Source organism: Halyomorpha halys, unplaced genomic scaffold (genome assembly GCF_000696795.3).
Source record: "Halyomorpha halys isolate HHAL.00 unplaced genomic scaffold, Hhal_1.1 Scaffold840.1, whole genome shotgun sequence".
Classification (NCBI taxonomy): Eukaryota; Metazoa; Arthropoda; class Insecta; order Hemiptera; family Pentatomidae; genus Halyomorpha; species Halyomorpha halys.
The window spans coordinates 207,111-217,405 of record NW_027105349.1 but is presented as its reverse complement, the minus strand read 5'-3'; positions in this window follow the sequence as shown (position 1 = coordinate 217,405).

Here is a 10,295-nt window from a genome sequence, read left to right as displayed (position 1 = left end):
ATAAATTTTTAAAAAATCGTATTATTTTAATATAATTATAATTCATTATTTCAAGTGTATTATATTCTTATTATTATTAACATGCTGTATACAATACCACTATAGCCCATGATACTTATACATTATTAAACCGGAGTTACAATAGTTAGAATTGAAATCGATTGATAAAAATGTTATTTTGAAAATGATTGTTAATGATTTTGTTTATTATTATTGTTACTTGATTACATATGGGCCGCTGAAGACAACACAGTATTCAACTGACTTCCGGATCCAATATTGAATACAATTTGCCAATACTAGGATATATTTATATTTTGTACATATATTATTTTATAAAAGCTATGCCAATAATGTCTAATAATTCTTAATATTTTTATTAAATTCAATAATAGTTTTTATAATAATTTACAATATCGGACTTAATAAAATCTACGGAAACTTTGGGGTGAGGGATGAAGGGGGAGGGGGTGGTTTATAAGGGTTGTTTTCGCCCCGCCTTTTCTCTATTGGGTAAAAAATATCCGTTTCGGCCACTTCTTTTCCAGTCAGTGCCATTTCCTTATCTCATGCCTCTCTAGGCTTAAAGGTTTTTATTTCGTCTCGAAATCGGATTTTTATTTTTACTAAACTAAGAAAAAAAAAGAATTCTGATAAAATAGAGTTTAGATGTTGAGATTAGTAATGTCTTTGTTTTTGTTATTTGTTCTTCGTTCCCACAAATACCTATACTATTGTTTATACTAGTAGTCATCTCCAAAATCAAATCAAATAATTTAATTCTATCCATAACAAGAGAAGTTCCCATGTAACAATTATTATTAATAAAAGTTCAGTTTTAAAGTTTCAAGAATCTGCAATTTCTCATTTTTCTTAGCAAATTCTTTTTACTATTTAGTTCATTTATATTCCATCATAAAACTTCCTATCTTCGAACTCTGTGAATTATTGCAGTATTTAAAGGGGACAGCTACATTGACATTCTGTAGAGCTCGTGAAGTAAAGAGACGACATTAGAAAAAACGAGAAAAAAAGAGCAAGTTTCTCAACTGCATTAATAGAGAGCCCGATCAGAGCTGGTGAATAGCTGAATGGGACTCAACTGGAATAAGTTAAAGTCGTTCAAAAGTTTAATTGCTATACTAAAGTAGCTTAATGTCAGTTTGTAACAGTTGCTAACTCTTCTTAGAGAGCCAAATTTACCCTTGTAACTCCTCTCAGCCTTAAAAAATATCTCATAAGATTTGTAATATTTAAAAAAAAAATTATTATAAGAACAGGCATTAAATTATTTAACTATATACAAATGTTTAACTATTTGGGCAATTTTTGCCCTATACTAAAATAAAAAAAATATTGAAAATATTCTTAATTGGTTTAATTTTAATTTTCCTCAACAATAATCCCTCTAGACCTCTTCTGTTCGTGAATCTTTCCTTATTAACTTTTCCTTACATACGTCATTCGCTTCTATTCTTCGCTTCTAAATATTTTAAGTTTTACTACTTACCTATTTTATGTTCATTATACAATTTTTAATTATTTTTTTAATTTTATTGATTATAGCTATATAGTTTAATGCTCCGCATTATATTAAATATATTGTCGACTTTAGGACATTTATCATTATATTAATTTAAATTTTTCATTATTGGACACTGATTTTTAAATATTTTTTTTTTTTCAAAATTTCTTTTCCTGATATTTTCCATGTTTGTTACCTTTTTATATAAAATCTTACTTTTTAATATTACATATTTCCTTATTAAAGTATTATTTGTTATTTTCTTGCTATATTTTTAAAAAATTATATTATAGTTGTTATTGCATTATTGTTATATTATAGTTGTTATTGTGGCGAACAAAATGGGCATGTAAGGTTGTGGGACTTAGTAACGAACCGATCCGAAAATGTCAATAAACACTGAACCGACGGGTAAATGTACCTGAGGGTAGGCTGCAGTATTAAAAGTAGAAGGGAGGATTCTGTTAAATCTGATTTCTTATTTTAAGGTTAGGATGAGCGGGGTATATAGAGAACGATTGGTGGTATTGGCATCGGAACTTCGCGTTGGCAAACCTTTATTATTGTTATTATTTTGTTTTGTTTTTAGCCCCGATGAAGGCATGCAATCAAAACCGTAACGTCAACAAAATAAAAAAAATTACATAAATTCACTCATTTGTCTACATTACATCTCCTCCGCTGACACCTTCTTCTCAAATCGAATCTACCATAAAGACAAAAAACATTATAGACTAGTTTAGTTTAGTTTAAGCATTATGCTTCTAGGAATTTTTCTACTCGGTGGAAAAAATCTGCAAGAATTACAGAAGTTTGTTTTCAAATATTCGGGCTTAATCAATGGTGAACAGTTGGATTTTTTAAAATTCAATGTTTGGTTATTTTGAAACTTCGAATCTTCCGCGAGGGAATAAATCTCTTCCTTGATTTTTTAAAAAAATAATTAATATTAATAACACGAATGCTTGATGCCGATGTCACCAATTGCTTCTCACCAATATCTGTCCTATAACCGCCGTTCAAACCCATATCGTAAGAACAGTCCTAATGCAATCTTCATACTTACTTTTCGGTCAAAACATTGGATCAGTATTTATTACCTTAATAGTGGGACACGCCAGTTACTAACCACTAAAATTTAAAAGTCCATGTTATTAAATGAAATGCTGTCGCTTGAATTATATTTACCGAGTGCATTTCTCGCGATTCGGCGTTGTGTAGCCTTCTAAATTCTCTGGTTGATTCTTCGGTCCGTATATTTTATGCAATACTTTAATCTCAAAAACCTTAAGGCGCTGTTCCTCCTTCAATGTAACTGGTATGTAATGTTTGTATATAATTGTAGGAAGAAGAATAGTGTAATTTTTTTTTAATTTTAATTTTCTGGGCATTAGGCGCGAGCAATTTCGAAATTGAAAAATAATAAGTTAGTAAAAATGTATCAAAAGACATATTCTATTGCTGAAAGCGGGGAATGATTAGATTACACCCCTAATAGTGATATGCATATTTATAATTAACACTCATTGGCTCCTGCGGTTGAGAAAATTCATTAGATTGAGAGGTGAATGTAGAACCGAGTGGCAATTAGGGGCTAATGCAGAGCAAGGGGCCGACCATAGTAGAATTAGCCTTATCTGAAAGGCTCTATTAAGCGCTCTAATGAAGTACTACAATCCTCCCAGTGGCCGTTCGACTATGAAACCTTTGGCTAACAGCATACCTATCTCCCCTCGAATAGACAAACTACTAGTAAAAACTAATAGTTTTCAAAAAATGAAGGATGGCCGGGGGTGCGGTTAAAAAGGAAGGAAACATAATCAACTATTTATTTGCCGACGTTTCACCCTACTTTGTAGAGCTTCATCAGAGCTAAAGGAATACAAAAAAAAATTGAAAATAATTTACAAAAAAGTAAACTAAGGCAGTGTTAAAAATAATGTAAATATATAATGTAAATATAATGTAAATATAAGTGAATAGAAAATTATATAAGAATGAACAAGACGAAGTTATAAAAATAGTTATAGAATTAAATAGACTTTAATTAGTACATATAAAAAATACTAATAAATCTAAACTATTAGCTTTAAAATTAACAAGAGACGTAATTACAGGAGAAGAAATATAAATAGATATAATAGACAATAATGAATATATATGTTGGCAGAAACCAAACACTTTGCCAGAAAGAATCAGTCTGGCTATCTCAACATTTAAAGCATTTCTGATACTGAAGCCTGAAATACAGAACCCACCTTGGACTCTTAAACAACCCAAAACAATGCTATATATGCTATACAATGCTATATACAATGCTGTCCTTTATGCACAAAAATAACACCACATCTTTTGAATATAAGGAACGTTTGTCGCTTCTTCTTGAAAATATTCCAGAACATTTTTTGATGTACAGTGATGGTTCCAAATCAGAAAGCTCAACCGCCTCATCTTTCAACTTACTAATCTAAATTACATAAACTATGTTAAATATATAGTGCCAAACTCGACGTGATAGCATTAGCCCTCCATTTTGTCCTTCCAATAACTAAAAAGTCAATTTTAATAATCTCAGATTCGTTGAACTCTCTACAAAGTCTGAGAAAGATGTTCCCTGGACATCTACTCATCATAAGAATACAATATTTTGTCTTAAAACTGTCAGAACAAGGTAAGTCAATAAACTTCATATGAGTTCCAAGCTACATTGGCATTGTTGTTAATGAACTTGCAGACAAAGCTGCAAGAGAGAAAATCACGCTCTCTGATTGAGCACCGCTGTTCTCACTCCATCAGAACTCAAACCACCCCTTTTTTTGTTTTATCTATTATTATTTTTTACATTTGCATGAATCACGTTTATTTTTTAAATTTATTTGATCACGTGTATGTGTACGTAGTGAACGTCGGTGCGTGTGGTGATTGTGTGTTTGTAATTTAATTATTACATCCAATAGGCGTTGATAACAAAAAAAAAACGTATATATTAAAAATTACATAAATTATAGATTTAAAATCAACAGGAGACGTATGAGAGAAATAAAAAAAAATACACACTAAAAGGTGAAAACTTAAAGAAGTGAGTGTAAAAAGAGGCCAAGAAATAAATACATAAGTGAAGAACAAATGAGGACCACCCACCTATTTGATTTGAAAGTTATAGAAAGAGTGAATATAAAGCCAAGTGTACAGAGTCGAGGGGAGATGACCTTTATAAACGATTTTTCATGTACGCGAAATACAAGAAAAAAATATAAAAATATGGTGATAATAACAAATATAAGTATTATATAATTTAGGGAACATAAGTATAAATCTAACGATAGAATAGCTAAGGAAAAAAAACATTTATATACCGACTGAAAATACAGTTAAGATAATACAATAGTTTTCGGTATTTTGAATCATAGTTGAATATATGATTCGCAAGCATAGTGTATTGATAAAGCATATATGGCATCTGTAATCGTTACTGGGAACGATTCAACATCCTATCGCGGTCTGCTACATCTTCTTTATGGAGTCCACAATGAAACCAGCAACGACTGCATATAGCAGAAACTGTATCACCGTAGGAAACAGCTTTCTGTCTTCCAAGAAGTTTTATCGTTTCGTCTTTTATAGATTGCTAATATTTTGTCCTTTTATAATATGAATTATTAGGGTAGCAAATATACAATAAATTGCAAGTGGGGCAAGTAGTCCTTTTTTGCCAACCCCTGACGAATCCCTAAGGTTGATTTCTTACGTCTAGGATTATTTCTTGAAAACTCTGAAAAATAAATATTAGCTATCATACCAGAGCTCGCCATCGCAGTCTCAAAGTTTCCTTCAGTATATTCGGCCTCGTAAAGGTTATTAGAAAAAATAATCAATAGTTTTGTACATTCAAAATTTTAAATAATGAGAACTGAGATAAAAAATAACATGTAATTTTCGCCTGGTTTTTATTTCCTCGTTTTAAAATTGTTTTTAATTAATTAATTCCATCAATTAATTAAGACCTTCGATACATCTCCACTAATTTTTTTTCAGAGTATGTTTTGCTTGGCCAAATCAATTCTTTCCAGAATCAGACCTTAGAAATTTTGTCGTTGCAGTAAAATAAATTTGGTGTCAACAATGGTTTTTAAATTAAAAAAATTAGTCAAAAACATATGTAATGGCAACTCTTTCCTCACAATCTTCAATCCGATTTCCAGAGTTATAGTTCTATTATTGTACGTCTTAGATTTATTAAACATTTGGAATTAGCTGCTAATAGTTTCCAAGTGTTTAAAAAAATGCTAAAATTTAACACAAAAGCTAAATATATTTCCAATCACCTACTAAATGATCGCCATGGCATTAATTTTGGCACCAATTGAACCAACTTATTGAGGTAAGATGTAGAGACTGAAGATGAGACATTACACAGAAAAATGGCAAATAAGCCGGGATCCTTAACTGTTCCAGCGACCAAACACGCCGTACCTGTTCGTCATTCTTAGATACTGAATGCCAGTATGATGATCAGAGAGACAAAGCTCTAAGTTCTGTTCTCCCTCAGCTAACAAACCAGAACTAGCCATATTACAAAGTAGTTGGTTTAATCCATTTCTCCTTAGATAGGAAAGAAGGAGCTACACCTGGGAAGACGTTGTATAGAATTGAAGAGAACGGTGGATAGAAGAGTAAGCTGTGTGCACAATTAAAAAATATATATATGTGTTATTATTTCGACTGTAGCAGTCAGGTTGTAATGCTAGTATAGGTTTCGTATACCAGGTGTCCATCCCTATAGCCTAACAAGCAGGGTAAGGTCATAAATAAATAATAAACTCTCTATGAGTTGTAATGAAATGAATGAAAATGAAAATGAAATGAATGAAATGAAATGAAAAAAATAACTTTATTCTGGGACATATGTACCCTAAGATTTATTACAAGGTTCATATAGTGAGATTTTTATCTGGCGAGCGTTTACAAATTTTCAGATAGCAGAATGAAATTACATTGGTATATTGGCTTTACTACTGTTTATAATGTTAATCAATACCTGCCTATTTATTTGGTTACGAAGATGTGGAGGTTTGCTTATTCAATAAATGAAGGAATAGGTGTTGTTTAAAGGAGAGAATGGATGAGGACTGGCGAATGGAGATGGGAAGAGAATTCCAGAGGGAGGTTGCACGTATGACGAAGGATTTGCTAAAGAAGGAGGTTCTATATGAGGGCATATATAAATCATTCGGATGGGATCTGGTGTTTAATGAGTGGATGGATGAACGAAGAGTGAGGAGATCTATGATATAGGTAGGTTTTTTGATGTTAAGAACTTGGAATAGAAAAACACCAAGGAGGTATTGCCTTCGGGAGGTTGGATAGAGCCACTTCAACTCGGAATACCAGCAGGAGACTTGAGAGTGCCTAGGGAACCCAAAGATAAATCTTACAAAACAATTCATGAGTTGTACAGCCATGCAAGGCCATATGTCACTCAAGACATCTCTGGCTCTGGGGTTCACAATATGATTTTTCTGACTCACTAATGATGTATTCATTGATAAAAAGAAGAAACTTAAAAATTCTGACATTAAATCAAGATGAATACAAGACAACACTAAATTACGATTACTTTGCTATTCTTAAATTGTTACTCCTTTAAATTATTATCAGTGTAGTGAGCCCTTTCCGAGGAAACGTTTTACTGTATGAAGATACTTTTGATGGCTAGATGATTGGATTACTTCAAAGTTTCTTTGTTGAATACATTTTGAATTAAATTAGTTGAAGTATTCAAGATTCTAATGGATCGTTTAAAATTTGACTGGTGATAACTAATTTATGTAAAGAATACGTTTATGACTACGTATTTACTTTTGAAATCTTCATCAAATAAATCGGACACTTTCAGAAAGTTTGATTAACCGCTGTTTCGCCGTCTTTTGTTGTTTGTCACCCGCTTGTACTTTTGTTCTCTTCTTTGGAACAGAATGCCTTTGAGAAATAGGAGTGGATGGTGCCTGGGAACAGACGAAAAAGTCTCTAATTAATTGGCTTGGTGCCTCTCTGTCCAAGACTTCTTGTCTTAAGAGGGTTTTCAGTTTGAGTAAAACACCTCTCTTTTTTACGGCTAATGTTATTCAACAGTCTATTAAAAATGGTCTGTTGTTCCATTGTAAAATTAGATCTTCTGAAAATGTTTTTTAGTGAGTAATTAATTGTGTTCATTATATTTTATTTTGCTTTTTATAAATTGTATTGAATATATAACTGTATGCATTTAATTGAAATACTGTTACAACTTTATAACACTTTATAGGTGACCGGTTCAACAAATTCTTAATCTTGTCAATGACATATATCCCACATGTACATTATTAAGGTAATATTGAGGAATATAGTGTGTGTAAATATATCTGCCTGATTACAACATAAGAGGCCTGCTCCGTGTTTTAATTTGGGGTCCAATTTATATTTGTGACGCACCTCTCTGTGGTTGCTTAACACCTCTATCTATTCAACAGTATTTATATTTTAAATTTTAATTGATGATTTGACTTTCATTTCAGACTTAGTTTAAAGTATAAGTTATTAATTTTATTTTTTTAATGATGAGAAGACAGCGGATAATATATATAAGGAGAAGCTAGTTGGAGGTGCGGTCAGAGAATAACACAAATCAGTTAAAAACTTATTTATTTGTCCCAACGTTTCGGTCAGAATTTCTGTTCTATATTTCTGGCATTCATTGAGGCTAAGATAAGAAATAAGATAACAACCAATAAATAAAAGCATATGTAGAATGATTAGAAAATAATAAAATAACTAACATTATGGATAAATAAATAGTGTTAACATGAATAGTTTAGTTAGAAAAGAACAACGAATAAAATATATGTATGAAAATTTATTTAGTAAATATATGTACATAATGAGACTTATTAAAAACAAAGTAATGAAAGAAGTGGGAAATAAAACTTATTTTCATCAGAATTAAGGAAATAAAAATATAAAGTTATAAGTAGAAGTCTTTTGTCATACTTCTTTTGTCTTACTTAACTTTATATTATCTATTTTTATTCTAGTATTTTACTTACATATTTCATTACTTACGTTTATGTTCTTTCTCTTCCTTTTTTTCCATACTTTAGTTTTAAATTATTATTATTAAATTAAAATATTCATATTTCTTTGTTTCTTTGCATCATATAACTTTATATTATACTTCCTTTTTCTTAATTTTAATTTTACTATCTTCATACAGGTTTTATCTTTATAATACTTTAACGATTTATGTCTGTTAACATCATTTATGTATCTATGATGTTAGTTACTTTTTAATCATACTTTTATTCATTGGTTGTCATCTTAGCGCTGATGAAGGCTAGACATTTTGGCCGAAACGTTGTCACTAATAATTAAGTTTTTAACTTTTTCGTGATTTTCTCTGAGACACAAAAATAATATGAGGAGAAGATGGTTGGGAATCTTCTCCTCATATTATTTTTTTTTAGTGTTATATCTTCTACATAAAGTTATATCATTACAAAACAATAACAACGTTTCGGGGTTGTCACCCCATCTTCAGGTATCTGATTAAAACTTATTTTAAAATTACATTTTCTTTTCTCCTTATTAGTCTTATATTGCTAACAATAACATATTGTTGTCACTAACGTAAATTTTTAATAATTAAAAAAACAAACATATTATAAATAAGGAGATCTGAAGACCTTACTCAAAGGTATCTTACAGAAACGTTTTCAGTTCTAGGTAACTTAAGGTAAAAAATTTAAATAATGTATTGACAGGTTTACCTGTCATCAAGGAAAAGGCTAATTATAGAGTTTTCCCATATCGGAGGGGAGGGGGAGTGGGTCGTGTGTTCTATTTTGTAGATGGGTGAGGAATGTAATTGATTTTTTGAAATTTGTCGCAGGATCTGGAAAGTAAGATAATGTCGAAGGAATTTTCGTTTATTAATAAGGAATTTGACCTCAGAGGAGTGAGTAGACAATTTTAGGAGGTAAGGAAAGAGGAATCGGCGAAGAAAGGAATTCGTCGGCTTTAGTGTATAAGATTTTGGATAGGAGTAATGGTAAAATTATAGAAGAGTCAAATTCTTCTGCTCTGGTTCCATCTGATACGGTTCAAGATCCATCTTCACGTCGAAGAGGTTGGGAAATAGTAGGTTATTTAAGCATTTTTTTTCCAGGTTTGCAGTAATAGTTATATGAGTTTTTGTCTTCCGTTGATCCCTGGTTCATTGCTAAAGAATTCTGGAGCAACATTTATAATGGATTAGGTCCCACGTGAATTGGCGTGAGGATTCCGTAAAAACTGCTTTCTGGATCAGAGTGGTGAAATGATGGACTATCACTTCAATTAAGGGTTTATAGACGTTTTTTAGATTTACATAAAGCTTCTTGATAAGGACCTCTTGCATTAAGGGGTTCCTCTATTTATAATAATAATAATGAAGGGCTAACGAACCCGAAAGATCGATGCCGATACCACTAAACGCTCTCTGTATACATCCTTCCAGTGATACCCCTCCAAACCCAATTCTACTAAATCAGTTTTAACGCAATCCCCCCATCTACGTTTCGGTCTAACTCTCGGACGTTTACCCGTCGGTTCAGTGTTTATCAACATTTTAGGATTCCGCTCGTTACTTTGTCCAGAAACCTTACGCGCCCATCTTATACGCCGCAATCCATAAAGAACAGTGGAAAGGATAATAGTTTTGTAAATTCTAATTTTTAAGTTTTTCGATAGAAGGTGC